This window comes from Mobula birostris, unplaced genomic scaffold (genome assembly GCF_030028105.1).
Source record: "Mobula birostris isolate sMobBir1 unplaced genomic scaffold, sMobBir1.hap1 scaffold_267, whole genome shotgun sequence".
NCBI classification, from domain to species: Eukaryota; Metazoa; Chordata; class Chondrichthyes; order Myliobatiformes; family Myliobatidae; genus Mobula; species Mobula birostris.
The window spans coordinates 172,277-189,716 of NW_027275721.1; the positions used below are offsets into that span (position 1 = coordinate 172,277).

The 17,440-nt window shown below is 46.5% G+C and overlaps 1 long non-coding RNA gene across 2 annotated transcripts in view; it reads right to left on the reverse strand.

The window, feature by feature from the left end:
• LOC140192798 (uncharacterized) overlaps positions 1-17,440 on the reverse strand; it is a 19,314-nt gene continuing 1,874 nt past the window's right edge. Inside the window, exons 2-4 of one of the 2 annotated variants that reach the window (XR_011884456.1) lie at positions 10,853-10,996; positions 6,957-7,115; positions 1-787 (exon numbers count right to left, since the gene is read on the reverse strand). This is a non-coding gene — a long non-coding RNA (uncharacterized lncRNA). Of the gene's footprint in view, positions 788-6,861; positions 7,116-10,852; positions 10,997-17,440 lie in introns of those variants that run through there. The other variant, XR_011884457.1, reaches the window with a different exon arrangement.

The window sequence follows — 17,440 nt, forward strand, 5'->3', positions numbered from 1 at the left end:
GCCCCAAAGAATGAGTGACAGTAAAAACGTTGGAACCACAAAGCCCCACACACAAGCAGCAGCAAAGCAACGACACTCCCCCACCCCCACTTATTTCCGGAAAAAAAGCAACAGCCCCTCCACCCACCAGCAAGCAACAGCAAAGCCCTCAAGAGAGACCATGATCTGCAGGACAACAAAAACTAATCATACATCTGACAATTTGACATTCCACAGTCTCTCTCTCCCCCTAATAAAAGGAAAAAGAAATGCCCCCCCTTTACATGGAGAGGCAAGACATAACAAAACAATTTACTGATTAAAAGGCTGTCACACTGCTTTTTTCCCAGATTCTCTGACCGGAGAATCAGCAACAAACTCTCCTGAGGGGGAAGGAGAGGGGACAGGGAGGGGGAGAGGGAGGGGGAGGGGAAAGAGGTAGGGGGAGAGGGAGGGGGAGGGGGGGGGAGGGGAGAGCGAGAGGGAGAGGGAGGAGTAGAGGGAGAAGGAGGAGAGGAAGAAGGAGAGAGATAGATATTTGCTGAGTACAGAGCTCCGATAGCTGGTCCACTGCTCCCGATGTTCTGTTCTCCCCTGCAACGCTTCAGTCAGCAACACCAGCCTAGAATCAGCCTGTCCATGGGGTCACGAAACCTCCGAACCCCGAAGGCGTGCTCGTCTTCTAGGATGTGTCCTTGGGATACCAAAATCGTCTTGTTGTGAGGCCCTGGGAGTGGGTCCCACCAGCACAAAGAACCGAAGACTGAGTGTAACTCCAGGTCAGGGTCTTCAACAGAACCCCATCCACCTGGAAAAGGAAAAGAAGAGACATTAAGCTGTCTCCGCGGATGAACATGAAGGAGTCGCCCCTGAGTGCCATTGTAATTCCACCTCGCCTATGTCACTGCAGAGTCCTGGGTTTGAACCTGACCTTGGGTGCTCTCCCTTTGGAGTTAGCAAGCTTCGCATGGATTTCCCCGGGTGCTCCTTCCACATCCCAAAGATGTGAGGACTGACAGGTTAAGTGGCTGCTGTAAAATGAAAGGTACTGGGGGCAACTGGTGAAAATATGGGGAGATTATTTTAAAAATTGCATTAGTGTAAATAGATGGATGATAGTTTAACCTCATTGGGCCAAAGCCCCTCCCTGCTGGAAATATAGAGCAAGCGTGTCAAAGACCCCTCTTCAGAACTGAGACTGACAGAGAATAAAATTGAGGTTGCAGATGAGGAGGAGGAAGGGGGAGGATAAGCCTGTGATAGGCTGGTGGTGGGGAAGAAATATTTTCAATCATCAGTCTAGTAAATTAATAAATTGGTTGATCAGATATCGAGGTACAGTGAAAAAAATGGTTTTGCAAACCATTCATACAGATCCATTCAATTCAACAATGCAATGAGGCAGTACAAGGAGAAACAAAATCAGGGTGCAGAATAACATGCTACAGTTACAAGAATGTGCAGTGCAGGTAGACAATAAGGACAGAGGTCAAAATGAGGTAAATTTCCCTGTCAAGAGCCAATTCTTATGCACCAGTGAACCACTTGATAGCCTTTTTACAGTGGGACAGAAACTGTTCTTCAGACCTGTGCTATATTCCTTCAGACTTTTGTATCTTCTGCCAGTTGGAAGGAGGGAAAGGAGAGAATGTATGGGGCGGGTGGGCTTTGGTTAAGTTGGCTGCTTGACCAATGCAGTGAAAAGTGTAGACAGAGTCCATGCAAGGGAGGCTGGTTTGACTGATGTGCTGAGTGTGTCCACAACTCTCTGCAGTTTATTGAGGTCATGGGCAGAGCAATTCTCATGCCAAGCCGTGATGCAATTGAATAGGATCCTTTCAATGGTGTCTTGATAAAAACTGGTGAAGAGACTGCCAAATTTCTGTAGCCTCCTAGGGAAGTAGAGATTCTGGTGAGCTTTCTAGGCCATGGTGGCTATGTGGTCCGACCTGGACAGGCTATTGGTGATGTCCACTGCTATGAACTTGAAGCTCTTCATCCTTTCAGTCTCAGCACCATTGATGTAAACAGGAGCATATGCAGCAGCACAACCACACTACCTTTCCTTCCTGAAGTCAATGACCAACCCTTCAGTTTTGTTCACATTGGAGGAAAGATTATTGTCAGAACACCATGTCACTAGGCTCTCTATCTCCTTCCTCTCAACATTATTTTGAGATTCAGCCATCCACTGTGGCATCATCTACAATCTTGTAGGTGGAGTTAGGGCTGAATCTAGCCACACAGTTGTAAGTGTGCAGGGAGCTGAGAACACAGCCTTGTAGGGCACCAGTGGTGAAAATAATCGTAGCAGAGTGGTTGCTGCCTATTGTTACGGATTGCAGTCTGTTGGTCAGGAAATCAAATATCCTGTTGCAAAGAGAGGAGCTGGTTCCCAGGACTAGGAATCTGGGGATGAGTTTGCTGAAGTATCACAATACTCTGGGAAATAGACTGTGACTATTCACCCTCCCTATACCCCTCATGATTTTATAAACTTCTACATGGTCACTCCTCAGCTTCCTTCACTCCAGGAAAACAGCCTACCCAGAATCTACATAACAACCTAAAAGTGCCCAGCCCTCCAGTTAAGGCAACGCCCTTGTGAACTTTATCCACACCTTTTCAAGTGTAATGACAACACCGCTGTCGCTAGGTGATAAATGTGATCTCAGCAGTGACATAACATGACGTGACAATTCCTATCTCCTTCCCCAGTGACACAGACTCACACTCACCCAATATCCTTGGAGAGGACCACTCCCTGTATGAATGTTCTCCAGCACGGATCCTGCACAGACATCACCCACCTGAAGAAATTCCTTCTCTGTCCTTGAGGACATTCAGTAAGCAACGTTTAAAAATCTATCAATAATCCAAAGCAGTGGTTTCAGACTGCAGACTCAGCTTGCAAGTGCATTTTCCTTCGAATGAAAAGCAAGTTTGGGCACCGCACTGGGTTAAAAGTAACTGAAAATGCAGGAGCCTGAGGCCCCTACTCCAAAGAAGGAGCAACTCGAGGATGTGTGCTCAGCCTGCCGTTCTAACCCATGGCACTTCAACGACCATCTATAAATTCATCGGTGACACAACTGTCATTGGCAGAATGTCAGGTGGTTGGGCGGTGTCACAACGATCACTCATCGTCATTTAGATAAACTATCTGATAGTGAACTTCAGGAAGGGTCAGGCTGGAGAGCACACACGAGTCCTCATTGATTGGGCAGCAGTGGACAGGTGAACTGGCGAAGTTCCTGGGTCTCAGAAGAGCTATTGTGGGATGCAGTTAGATGACAGTAGCTATATTTCATTCAGAATTTGGCGAGATTTGGTATGTCACCAAAGGCTCTACATATGTACCGTCAAGAGCATTCTGAGTGGTTGTATCACCGTCTGTTAGGAACGGACACCACGCAGGATTTATAAGAAGCTGTAGAGGGTTGCCGACTCTGCCAGCTCCTTCATGGGCACTAGCCTCCCACGTGCCTCATAAAGGTGGCATCCATTCATTAAGGACCCCCACAACCCAGGTATACTTGTCTGTGGAATGGAGATTACGGAGTGAGTTGGAGACTCTTCCTTGTGGACTTTACACACTAGTCTTCCTACGTGAATAGGACTTGTCTATGGAGCAGGAGATTGCTTAGGTAATAGCAACTTAACAAGGGTCAATAAAAATAAGTTAGGTTTAAGCAGAGTGGACACATGGGAGCGGCCTTTGTTAGAGTGGACCAGGGTTAGAGTGGGAGGCTTTAGCTCAACAGGCTTCGGCGAGAGCAGGCGGAAGGAAAGGGGGCTGAGTCTTTAGGAAACATTTATTTGATTGTAGAGCTAAAGATTTATAAATTAGAGCCAAACGTATAACAAGTGTAGGCAGAATGGTAGCTAAGGCAGTGGAAAGCTCCTCCTGTAAGATGTGGAATTGCAAGGTACCTAACAGTGATGGCTCATCTCCCTGATGACTCCATCTGTGAGAAGTGCACCAACTTCAACTTCAAACTCACAAGGTCAAGGACCTGGAGCTGGAGCTGGATGTGCTCAGGACCACCTGAGAAATGGAAAACTTCATAGATGAAACTTTTACTGAGGTGGTCACACCCAGAGTGCAGGCTTTAGATAGTAATTGGGTGAAGTAAGGGGAGTAAGCAGTCAGTGGAGGGTTCCCCTGTGCCCATTCCCCTCGGCAACTGGTATCCCCCTCAAAGTCCTGCTGGGAGAGCAAGTGACCCTTCAGGGCACAGTGCAGCTGTCAAGCCAGTGGCACCGAGGCTCAGCGGGGAAGGGTAAAGTCAGGTAGAGTGATCATGTTAGGAAACTCAGTAATGATGGACAGGAGGTTCTGTGGCTGTAAAAGAGACACCAGGATGGTGTGTTGCCTCCCAAGTGCTGGGGTCCAGAATGTCTCAGAACAGCTGTCGAATGTTCTTCAGGGGAAGTGCTAGCAGCCAGAGGTGGTGGTGCACATTGGTGCCAATGGCATAGGTCGAAAGGGTCTGTGCAGAGAGTATAGGGAATTAGGAAAGAGGCTGAGGAGCAGGACCTCCATGGTAGTAATATCTGTATTATTCCCAGTACCTCATGCTAGTCATAGTAGGAACAGGATGATGTACATGATTGAGTGGCTGAAGAACTGGTGCAGGGGGCAAGGATTCAATTCTTGACTCATTGGAACCTTTTCTGGGGCGGGGTGACCCATACAAGACGGATAGCATGCAGCTAAACTGGAAGGGAACCAATATCTTAGTGGGAAGGTTCGCAAATGCTACTCGGGAGGGTTTGAACTAGTATGGCAGGGGAATGGAAATCAGCACACCAGGTCAGAAAGCAGAGGGGCGAAGAGGAAGGTAGATGCCAGAGCCAGCGAAAACAAGCAGGAGCAAGGTACGAGATATGATGGGACGGATAGTTTGAAGCGTGTGTAGAGGTGGGGCTATACTGGACCTGGTGTTGGATAAAAGCCTGGTCAGTTGACTGACCTTTCAGTGGGTGTACAGTAAGGGACTGTGACAACGACTCCTTAAGTTTTAAGACATATAAATAAGGATAAGTATGTATCATGCAAGGGAGTATTAAATCGGAACAGGGCAAGTTACATGTTGCAGCTTTATAAAACTCCAGTTAGGCTGCATCTGGAGTATTGCATCCAGCTCTGGTCACCCCATTATAGGAAGGATATTGAGGTTTTGGAGAGGGTGCAGGGCAGGTTTACCAGGGTCTGGATTAGAGGCCATGTGCTATAATGAGAAGGTGGACAAACTCGAGATGTTTCCTCTGGAGTAACAGAGGCTGAGAGGAGATCTGATAAAGAGATTTATATGAACATGAGAGCCGTAGATAGGATAAAACACAATCTTTTCCTCCGGGGTGAAATGTCTAATAGCAGAGGGCATACATTTAAGGTGGAAGGGTGGTTTCAAAGGAGATGTGAGAAGGATTTTGTTTTACACAGAGTTGCGAGTGTCTAGAATGTGCTACGTGGGTGATGATAGAGGAAGAAATTTTACAGACTTTAAGAGACATTTTGATATTCATATGAATTTGTAAAAATGGAAGGATATGGAGATTGTGTAGGCTGAGAAGATTAGTTTAATTAGCCATTTGATTACTGATTTAATTCCTGTGCAGTACTGTTCTATGTTCAGTATTCCCATTGCCACCATCAGAGAGGAGGTACAGAAGCCTAACGACACACACTCAACACTTTAGGAAGGGTTTCTCCCCCTCCACTATCAGATTTCTGGATGGACAATGAACCCATGAACACTGCTATACAATTCTTTATCTCTTTCTGCACTTCCTATTACTCATATATGTACTCTATATTTCAAATTTCTTATTATAATTTATAGTTTATTTTTGTATTTTACTGTACTGCTGCCATGAAGTAGCACATTTCAAGACATACGTCAGTGATAATAAACCTGATTTTGATTCGGAATGGCTGAGCCATCTTTTTGAGACAGTGAGGTCCTGGTCTAGATCCCGTCCCAGAGGAAATGGTGACTCCACATCCAGAAATGCTGGAAGTATCTGTTCAAATGAAATCCCCTCCTTCTAAAGTCAGTTGAACAGGGATGTTTCCACATCTCAGCTGATAAAGGGGTTTAAATATTGAGACTAGAATGTTACATTCGTGTTAATGGGGGAGCAAACCCACTGTAGTCTGGGTGACAGGTGAACTGGATGATATGGGAGGCCTGCTGTTGGGTTGGGTGAAGGGTGGGCAGGATGGGCAATAGGCAGCTGGTCAGGAGAGAACAGGGAGATTTGGAAGCCTGGAGATCTGATTGTACAATTCCCTTTTGCCTGCATTTGCCTCATATCCCTCTCAACTCTCCTACCCATGTACCTGACCAAATCTCTTTGGAAAGTAATTGTACACACCCATCTCTTCCTCTGGCCATTCATTGCCTATACTCACTACACTCTGGGAATAATTTGTCCCTTAGATCACCATGAAATGTTTCCCCTCTCACCTTAAATTTCCCCCCTACCTTTGAAAAATCAAGTATTGATGGTAATAAAGTCGATATATCCCCAGTCCTGCCCAAGTGCAGTCTCAGATCCTGTTGGAAGAAATTACAGAATTCCTTGCAGAGATATTTGTATTGTCTTTATGTGGCACCTATCGCCAGGCAACCAAAGTGCATGCAGAACATGCAGTGTGATGACAGCAGTGACCTGTACACTTGTAACATGACATCACAATTCTTATCTCCTTCCTTGGCAATACATCCTCACACTCACCCCATAGCCCTGCAGTCGACCATTCCCTGTCTGAATGTTCTCCAGGACTGATCCTGCACAGTCCCAGCTGAAGAGATTCCTTCTCTACTCTGTCCTGAATGACTGAGCTTTCCTTTTGACACAGTGAGCCCTGGATCTAGATCCCCTGTCAGACGAAATATTAACTCAGCACTCTGAAACACAAACATTGTGGTAGTGTGATTTACTGATTCTCTCTTTGTGAGTCTCACCCTGTACACACCATGCCTGGTGCTGCAGGGATAATGTTGTCCAGGAGGTGGAGATGGAGACCACCAAGTGAGAAATTGCTGTGCTGGCCATTGCCGGGCGGACTGGAATCAGCAGTGAAGGTAGATGTTGGAGGAGGTTTTCAATAGGTCAGGCAGCATCTGTGCAGGGAGGAAAAGAATTAATGTTTCAGGTTGATGGCTTTACATCAGGAACTCAGCATCACTGAATCAGAGTACAGAGAAATATTGGAAGGCATCTGAGGAAGAATTCTCCCATATGGTGTGTGGTTGCAATGTAGAACACTCAGCCAATGAGCGTTATTGAGGAAAGATCAATTCTACTGTTGTTCTACGTTCTATGACACATTAACATCTTCCTCCAATAATAAACTACTGCTGTTTTCAGTACACGAGATATGCATGATCAATATTGGCATGTGCATGGGAAAACCACTTCTGAGAAAATGGGAGAAACTTAGATTATGAGGATACTCAGTCCTCGTTTATTGTCATTTAGAAATGCATGCATGCATTAAGAAATGATACAATGTTCCTCTGGAGTGATATCACAAAAAAAAAAACAGGACAAACCAAAGACTAACACTAACAAGACCACATAATTATAATATATAGTTACAGCAGTGCAAAACAATACCATAATTTGATAAAGAGCAGACCATGGGAACGGTAAAAAAAAGTCTCAAAGTTCCGATTGACTCCCGACAGTCCCGATAGCAGGCGGCAGAAGGGAGAAACTCTCTCTGCCATAAATCTCCAAGCACCGACAACTGTCGATGCATTGGAAGCACCGGACCACAGCCGACACCAAGACCATCCGAAAACTTCAAGCCTCTGACCAGCCCTTCAACACCGAGCACCAAGCACCATCTCTGCCGAGCGCTTCGACTCTGTCCTGGCCGCCGAGCAACAAGCAAAGCCAAGGACTCGGGGCCTTCTCCTTCGGAGATTCAGGATCACACAGTAGCAGCAGCAGTGAAAAAGGCATTTCAGAAATTTCACCAAATGTTCCTCCATTCTCTCATGTCTGTCTCCATCAAATTAGGATTGTGCACAGCACCCTTCTTGACAGATAACATTCACTGGAGTGGCCGCGTACGCTGCGTCGCACCACCATCTTCTCCTCCTCCTTTTAAATTAGAAGGCTTTCGGGCCACAAGTTCGGTTTCTGTGCTGTATAACATTATGACTGTAGATATTCACCCCATCTGTGCTCTTCGTTATTTTATGAACCGCTATAATATCATCCCTCAGCTTCATTGTCTCCAGGGGAAACAGTCCCAGCCAGATCACCCTCTCCTTATGACCCAGGTTCTCCAGTCCTGGTACCATACTCGTGAACTTTCTCTGCAGTTTTCCAAAGTAATGACAACATTGTTATCGTTAGGTGAGCACAAGTGCACACAGAGCACCCAGTACAATCTCAGCAGTAACCTGTAATCCTTTAACACATCATCACAATTCTTATCTCCTTCCTCAGGGACATGTCCATATCCCTGTGGTCACTGTGGCTTTCCCAGCTGCTACTGCATCTCAAAGACCTGCAGGTTGGTGGCTAGAGTGACCCTCATATGTAGGTGGGTGATAGACTCTGTGGGGGAGTATTGTGCGATGGAAATGGGTACTAGCTCATTGGCATAGACTCAGAAAGGTGTTTTTATGCTTTGTTGACTTTACATGAGATTAGAAGATTTCTCTGCAATCCAATAAAGGGGTTTAAACATTGAGATTAGAATATTACACACCCATCATTTCCTCTGGCCATACATTGCCTGTACTCACTACACACTGGGAATAATTTGTCCCTCTGATCAAATTTAAATGCACGCAACAAGACGAACAAACAAGCAGTTACAAAAGACAACAAACTGCAATACAAAAGAAAGAAAAAAATAATAAATAAATAAGCAATGGATACCTGAACATCGAGTACAGGAGATGAGATGTTATGTTGAAGTTGTAAAAGACACAGGTAAGGCCTAATTTGGTGTATTGTGTGCAGTTTTGATCACCTACCTACAAGAAAGATGTAAAAAAGGTTGAAACGGTATGGAGAAAATTTACAAGGATGATGTATCATTTGGAGGACCTGAGTTCTATGGAAAGATTGAACAGATTAGGATTTTATTCCTTGGAACATAGAAGATTGAGAGGAGATTTGATAGAGGTATACAAAATTATGGGGGGTATAGATAGGGTAAATGTAAGCAGGTTTTTCACACTGAGGTTGGATAGGACTACAAGCAGATGTCACGGGTTAATGGTAAAATGTGAAAAATTTAAGGGGAACATGAGGGGATATTTCTTCACTCAGAGGGTGGTGAGGGTGTGGAACGAGCTGCCAGTGCAAGTGGTGCATGCAAATTCAATTTCAATGTTTAAGAGAAGTTTGGATGGCTATTCAGGGTTTGGAGGTTCGTGGTCAATGGGAGAAGGCAGTGTAAGTGGCTCAGCACAGTCTGGATGGGCCAAAGGGCCTGATTCTGTGCTGTACTTTACTATGACTCAATGAACATGAGATGAAGAGTCCCTGAAAGTGAGACCATAGTTCGTGGGAACAGTTCAGTGATGAGGCAAGTGAAAATTGATTAAAATGATCCCCTCCGGTTCAAGAGCCTTATGGTTGAGGGGTAATAAGTATGCCATGGACCCAATCTGACAGATCCCTGACCCTCGCATCTGGGAGGCAACATACCATCCGGATGTCTCTATCACGTCCACAGAATCCCATCTCCATTCCTCTGTGGAATCTCCTATTACTACTGCAGTCTCCTTCACCTCTCTTCTCTACTGAGCCACAAGCCAGAGACCTGGTCACTGTGGCTCCCCCCCAGCAGGTTGACACCCTCAACAGTATCCAAAACGGTATACTTATTATTGGGGGGAAATGTCCAGCAGAGCTGGTACTGGCTGCCATTTCTTTTCCTTCTATTGGCAGTCACCCTGTCTTGCCTCCTGCAACCTAGGGGTGACTAACTCCCTGTAGCTCCTGTCTATCACTTCCTCACTCTCCTGTACGAGGCGAAGGTCATCGAGTTGCAGCTCCAGTTCCTCAACATGTCTCTGACGAGCTGCAGCTCGACGCACCTGGCGCAGATGCGGGTATCTGGGAGTCTGTAGGTCCACTGGAATTCCCTAATCCCTAACAAAGAACATAACACTTTGACTGTACCCTAACAGATGAGGAGTGAAGAATGAAGAAATAACTAACCTAATACCAAATACTCAGAAATGGGATTAGTATAGATAGGTACCTGATGGCCAGACTGAGCACAATGGGCTGAAGGGCCTGTTTCTGTGCTGTATCCCTCTGTGTTTCTGGTCAGAGAATCCCAGACAAGTGGCATCGTTACAGGATAACGTTGTTTAATAGTCAGGTGTCATGAAATTTCTTGTTGCCAGAGCTGATAAATTTCTAGAATTTTCTAACAATGAGGCTGGTGGTGGTAAATAACCTAAGCTGATGAGCCAAAGCCAAAGCCTACCCACTCGAACACTGGCCCGCTCCAACAATGGTCACTTCACTTGCCCATGCCTTACTTTTATTCACCCTTGCTAATGAATCCTGTTCACTGCTCTTCCTCAGTTCAAACTCTGAAAACTGTGATGAATTGCTGCTTTTTTAATCTTCAATCATGACCTGTCTGAAATCACCTCTTCTTCTCATGCTCCCGTTCACTGATTGGCTGCAGTTCAACACCGTCCCCCACCCCCCCACCGAGAAAATGATCTCAGTGGCCTGAATTGCCAGTAGTGTCTGTTTCAATGAAACCCCCTCCTTCTAAAGCCAGGACTGTCCAGGCCAGTTGAACAAGGATATTTACACATCTCCTCCGAGGCGCTGCTACTTCCCACAGTCTCACCCTGAGGAACCACACCTGGTGCTGGCAGAATAACCTTGTCCAGAAGATGGCAAAGGAGACCACCAAATGAGGAATCACTGAGCTGGGTGTTGTCAGGTAAGACTGGAATCAGTAGTGATGGTAGATGGTGGAGGAGGAACTCAGTAGGTCAGGCAGCGTCTGTGGATGGAGAAAAACAGTTCATGTTTCAGGTTGATGGCTCAACATCAGGAACTCTGGGTCACTGAATCAGAGTACAGAGGGCATCTGAGGAAGAACTTTGCAACACAGAGTGTGGATGCAATGTGGACCCTTCAGCCCGAGGGGATGGTGGATCCGCACTTTGTCGGAGTGGAGGGGCTTATGCGTTCCTGAGATCCCGGGAGCGATGCAGTCAGGAACGTAGCTTCTGCTGGGGTTTCCCATAGCGGTAAGTTCAGGGGGGAGGTTCCAGGCAAAATGTGTTCCAACCGAAGCCTCAACAGTGGAGCTGGCGGAAGATGACGGCACATCACAGTGGCAGTGATGGCAGAGGAAGCCTGTAGCGACAAAGGGTCAACATTCATCTTGCCACTGGGACCGGACCACGATCTGTCAGGGCCTATGTGGTGGCTGTCCATCTATCCACCTCCCCATGTTAAATAAAGTCACGCACAGGCATTCTCCATTAAGTCAATAGGCACTTTGGAGAACATCATATTTGACATGCATAATTGCACCACTACTATAGAATAAGGCACTCTCACTATTTAAGGAGTACCTAGAGCAGCAGCTGAATTACCCAGGCACAGACAGCTGTGGACCAAGTACTCAGAAGTGGGTTTAGTATAGGTAGGTACCTGATGGCCAGACTGAGCACAATGGGCTGAAGGGCCTGTTTCTGTGCTGTACATTTCTGTGTTGCTGGTCAGCGAATCCCAAACAAGTGGCATCGTTACAGAATAACGTTGTTTAAAACTGAGGTGTCATGAAATTTCTTGTTGCCAGAGCTGATAAATTTCTAGAATTTTCTAACAATGAAGCTGGTGGAGGTGAGATCTCTGGAAGTATTTAAAGAGGTTGTTGAAGTCTTGGTAACTGGCAAGGAAGGGAGTCGAGGCCTGGGTCACATCAGTCAGGAACAGATGGTGGGCAGATTTGACAGATCAAATGACATAAACCTATCCCTGTTTCCTCAGTTTTCCATATAACCATATAACAATTACAGCACGGAAACAGGCCATCTCAGCCCTTCTAGTCCGTGCCGAACGCATTACTCTCACCGACCTGCACTCAACCCATAACCCTCCATTCCTCTCCTGTCCATATACCTGTTCAATTTAACTTTAAATGACAACATAGACCCTGCCTCCACCACTTCTACCGGAAGCTCATTCCACACAGCCACCACTCTCTGAGTAAAGAAGTTCCCCCTCATGTTACCCCTAAACTTTTGCCCCTAACTCTCAACTCATGTCCTCTTGTTTGAATCTCCCCTACTCTCAATGGAAAAAGCCTATTCATGTCAACTCTATCTATTCCCCTAATAATTTTAAACACCTCTACCAAATCCCCCCTTAACCTTCTACACTCCAAAGAATAAAGACCTAACTTGTTCAATCTTTCTCTGTAACTTAGGTGCTGAAACCCAGGTAACATTCTAGTAAATCTTCTCTGTACTCTCTCCATTTTGTTAACATCTTTCCTATAATTCGGTGACCAGAACTGTACACAATATTCCAGATTTTGCCTCACCAATGCCTTGTACAATTTCAACATTACATCCCAACTCCTATACTCAATCCTATGATTTATAAAGGCCAGCATACCAAAAGCTTTCTTCACCACCCTATCCACATGAGATTCCACCTTCAGGGAAATATGCATCATTATTACTAGATCCCTCTGTTCTACTGCATTCTTCAATGCTCTACCATTTACCATGTATGTCCTATTTTGATTAGTCCTACCAAAATGTAGCACCTCACATTTATCAGCATTAAACTTCATCTGCCATCTTTCAGCCCACTCTTCTAACTGGCCTAAATCTCTCTGCAAGCTTTGAAAACCTACTTCATTATCCACAACGCCACCTATCTTAGTATCATCTTAGTATTTTTGAGCCTTAGCTGTCTCCAGTCACAGCTGAAAAGTCTGGAACCCCGCCCTAGTGAATGACTTTCTCAAGCCTCAAGCATGAAATGGAGACAACAAGAAAATAAGTTCCCCTACAGCATGAGGGGAACAAAATAATGGAAGTCTTAAAGGTACAAAAATTCATAAAGTAGCAGAGGTAACAAGCGGAAAAGCATGAAGTGAAGCAAATACTAGAAGTAAGAAACACTCAGCAGGTCAGGCAGCATCTGTGGAGAGAGAAATAGGGCTAATGTCTGAGGTGTATGGGGTGTCAGGGAGGGGTAGCACCTCTGGTGGGGGAACATGTCGCGTCCTTTTCAGGGTGGTTAGTCCACCTTTGGTCCCCACCTGGCACTCAGCTCTCACCTGAGGCTCCTCGTAGCTGTTTGCATGCAACAGCGGCCACACCCCGGGCAACGGCTTCGACAAGCCGGTTGAACCAGGTGAGGGTAGCCGACGGGTCTCAAACCCTGGGTGAGATAGGGAGTTGTCTATCCCAGCATGTGAAGACAGACTCCGGCGGATTGAGTGGACGAGACCAATGGAAGGTCCAACGGTCAAGAAGGTGGTCTCTGCAAGCGTCGTGGAATGTGTAGAGCAGGACAAGACACAGAAGACGTCCCGGTCATCCACTGCGCCTAGTCCCACTTCCAGCCATCTAAACTCTGCCTTGCCACTGGATCCAGATGGGAATTGGGAAGAGAAAGTGAGGCTGACGCTGGGCAACTCTCCCTCACTTAAGTTCAAATCATGCGCTAGTCTCGGCACCATCATAATGGTGTCGAGGTCCTCATTGACGTCAATGATGGACGAACAAGCAGACCATTTCATCAGGACCTTTTGTCTTAAATAGACCAGCTCAAAACCCAGCCATTCTCCAGCCACGCTGCATATCCAGAGGCTTGCTCTTTCAACCATCTGTTCACAGGGTGAGTAGTTTCAATTTTACTTTATTTTATTGCGCCAAACAATTGATACTAGAGCGTAAATCATCATGGCGATATTTGATTCTGCGCTTCGCACTCCCTGGATTACAAATCGAGAGTAAATATAAAAAATTTAAATTATAAATCATAAATAGAAAATAGAAAAGGGAAAGTAAGGTAGTGCAAAAAAAAACGAAAGGCAGGTTCAGATATTTGGAGGGTACGGCCCAGATCCGGGTCAGGATCCATTCAGCAGTCTTATCACAGTTGGAAAGAAGTTGTTCCCAAATCTGACCGTACGAGTCTTCAAGCTCCTGAGCCTTCTCCCAGAGGGAAGAGGGACGAAAAGTGTGTTGGCAGGGTGGGTCATGTCCTTGATTATCCTGGCAGCACTGCTCCGACAGCGTGCGGTGTAAAGTGAGTCCAAGGACGGAAGATTGGTTTGTGTGATGTGCTGTGCTGTGCTCACGATTTTCTGCAGCTTCTTCCGGTCTTGGACGGGGCAACTTCCATACCAGGTTGTGATGCACCCCAGAAGAATGCTTTCTACTGTGCATCTACAAAAAATAGTGAGCATTTTAGGGGACGGGCCAAATTTCTTTAGCTTTCTCAGGAAGTAAAGGGGCTGGTGGGCCTTCTTGGCAGGGGACTCTGCTTGGTTGGATCAAGTCATTTGTGATATTGACTCCGAGGAACTTAAAAGCTTTTGACCTGTTCTACTTGCGCATCAGTGATATAAATTGGGTCATGTGGTCTGCTACTCCTTCTGAAGTCAACAACCAATTCCTTTGTCTTGCTGACGTTGAGGGATAGGTTACTGTCTTCGCACCATGCCACCAGGTTCTTAATTTCCTCTCTATACTCAAACTCATCATTACCCGAGATACGGCCTACAATTGTGGTGTCATCAGCAAACTTATGTATTGAGTTCGATGGAAGCTTGGCTACACAATCATGGGTGTAAAGTGAGTACAGCAGGGGACTGAGTACACAGCCTTGTGGGGCACCGGTGCTCAGAGTGATTGTAGAGGAGAGCTTGTCCCCTATTTTTATAGCCTGGGTCCTGTCTGTGAGGAAGTTGAAGTTCCAGCTGGGTATCAGCATCTCTGAAAATTTATCCTGGGCCCAACATATGATGCAATCACAAATAAGGCACATCAGGGGCTATATTTCATTAGGAGTTTGAGGAGATTTGGTATGACACCACAAATCTATCAAATTTCTACAGATGTACCATGGAGAACATCCTAACTGGGTGCATCACCGTCTGGTGTGGAGGGGTAACTGCACAAGATTGGAAAAAGCTGCCAAGGGTTGCAAACTCAGCCAGCTGCACCACGGGCAATATCTCCCCAGCATCGAGGACATCTTCAACAAGTGATGCCTCAAAAAGGTGGAGGAGGCACGGAGAGGAAGGGAGGGGAGGGAACCTGCAGATATGTTGGTCTCTGTCCTGCTCTTGCTGTCTCCCCCTCATTAGTTGCATTTCTTACAATCTTCTCCCCTCTCTCCTAGGGTGTGGGGTCTCTTTCCCTCTTCAGGGTTGGGGTCCCTGTCCCCTGGATCCGTGCTTCTTTCTCCCACAGGTGGCGATTCCCTCTCTCTCCTCCAGGGTAGCAGCATGCTCTTTGCCTCCGAATCCTCCTAGATCATCTGCAGATCCAGGTCCACTCCATGGCACAGGATAAGATGTGTTCATACTTCTGAAAGCTTCACAGAGGGATCTAAGTGATCTACAGTGTTAACAGAGAAGACAGCTCAGTAACATCCTCACTGACAGATATACTATGGACCTTTTATACCAGTCTGTATGACAGTTAGAATACAGACAGCAGGGCCTTCCAGAACTAGGCGGCAGTAAATGGGAGAGTCTGGATTAGCCCCCGACAGGCAGGAGCTGACAGGTTCCATCCATTCCCTTGACTGGACCAAAACTCCTGGAAGTGATGGCTTACTGGCTTAGCTAAGCTCTGCTTTGTGGGACTGGATGGGCCCAGACCAACTGGAAGTGTATTAACACCCTGCTTCTGGCTAGTGGCATGCCAGTCTCCATGAAGAAGGGCATCTTTAACTCTCAATAAGCAGAAGGGAGAGAAGAAGGACATTAGGAATTGGACATCCATTTCATTGTTGAATGTGGATTATAAGATCCTGTCCAAGGCCAACTAGTTCAAGTCTGCCCAGGGGCAGGCGATCCACCCAGACTGAGCTTATACAGGAAAATCTTTGACACTGTCACCAAGAGAGAAGGGTGGACACCTGCCTGATCATTTTAGAACAGGAAAAGGCCTTCTACTGGATATCCCCCATGCACATAATGGATGTACTAAAACGGGGTTCATTGAAGGAACTGGCAACAGGATCCAACAGCTCTACATAGATATCCATAGTGCTGTCCAAATCAATGTGTGGGAAACATACACTTCCCCGATCAAGACTGTGATGCCTACTCTCCCTTGTCTGGTTTGTATGTTGCATTGCACTGCTTGCTGAATCCATCAGGAAGGATGAGAGCCGAAGAAGGTTGATGTTGCCTGGCAGAGAAGGCGCACAATTCAAAACCGCCCTGTGCACGACGGATGATGTCGCCACCTTCTGCTCTGATCTCGGGTCAGTTTGCAGACGGATCAAGCGTCTGCGACCCGTTCTGAGTTAGCACCAGGGCCAGAGTCAACTAGACGAAGGAGCTGGGGATCTGGCTCAGAGGAGCTGAACTGTGTGCCAAAAATTGGCTGGAGTGGATCATGAAATTAACATGAAAATTTGGGTTTGTGCAAATATCTGGGAAATCTCTGTCAATAACTGGGAAAAACATCGTCATCAGGTGTGATATGCTCCCAGGGCTGCTGTATTTGCTGCAGTGTGGCCTGTTCTTCACATCTCTGCCTCAGTAATCACCTGAGATGTCTTCCAGTTTATCTGGGAATCCAAGTTGGAGAAGGTCCAATGGGCTACGATGCCTAAGTCCCCTGAGAATGGGGGCAAAAGTGTACCAAACATTGCCCTCATCCTGATGACCAACTTCATGTGTGGCTGTATCAGGTGGCGTGTGGACCCAAAGCGCATGGACCCCAAGTGTTGCTACTCTGCTGTTGTAGAAGATAGGCCTGGTCATCCTACCGTTCAATGCCCCAGTTGATCAGAATTTGCCACACTACCTGTCCTTCGTGGAAGGTTCTTCCATGAAAGCACTGCTAACCACAAGTCCATCAGTGGCTAGTGTGGAATGTACTCCAGACCTGGAGGGATTCGGTGGGTTTGTTCCCTAAGCAAACAGTCCAAATCATCTGGTCAAATGCGTCATCACCAGTTCTGACCAACAAGCATTAAGACCTCTCTTGGCTGACAGTGAGAGGTGCTCTCCCTGTCACAGCCTTCCTCGACAGGTGACCTATCACCCTCAGTGTACGCTGCCCTTCGAATAGCTGTGGTTGGGAGAAATGGTCACCCACCTCTTTACTGGTTCTGGATTTGCTAATGGGGTTTGGCGATAGAGGCCAACAAGAGTCACCGTTGCCCCAGTTCATCCCCAGCAGCTGTGAAACAGAGAACTCTCTGATACCAGGAACAGACATCGAGACAG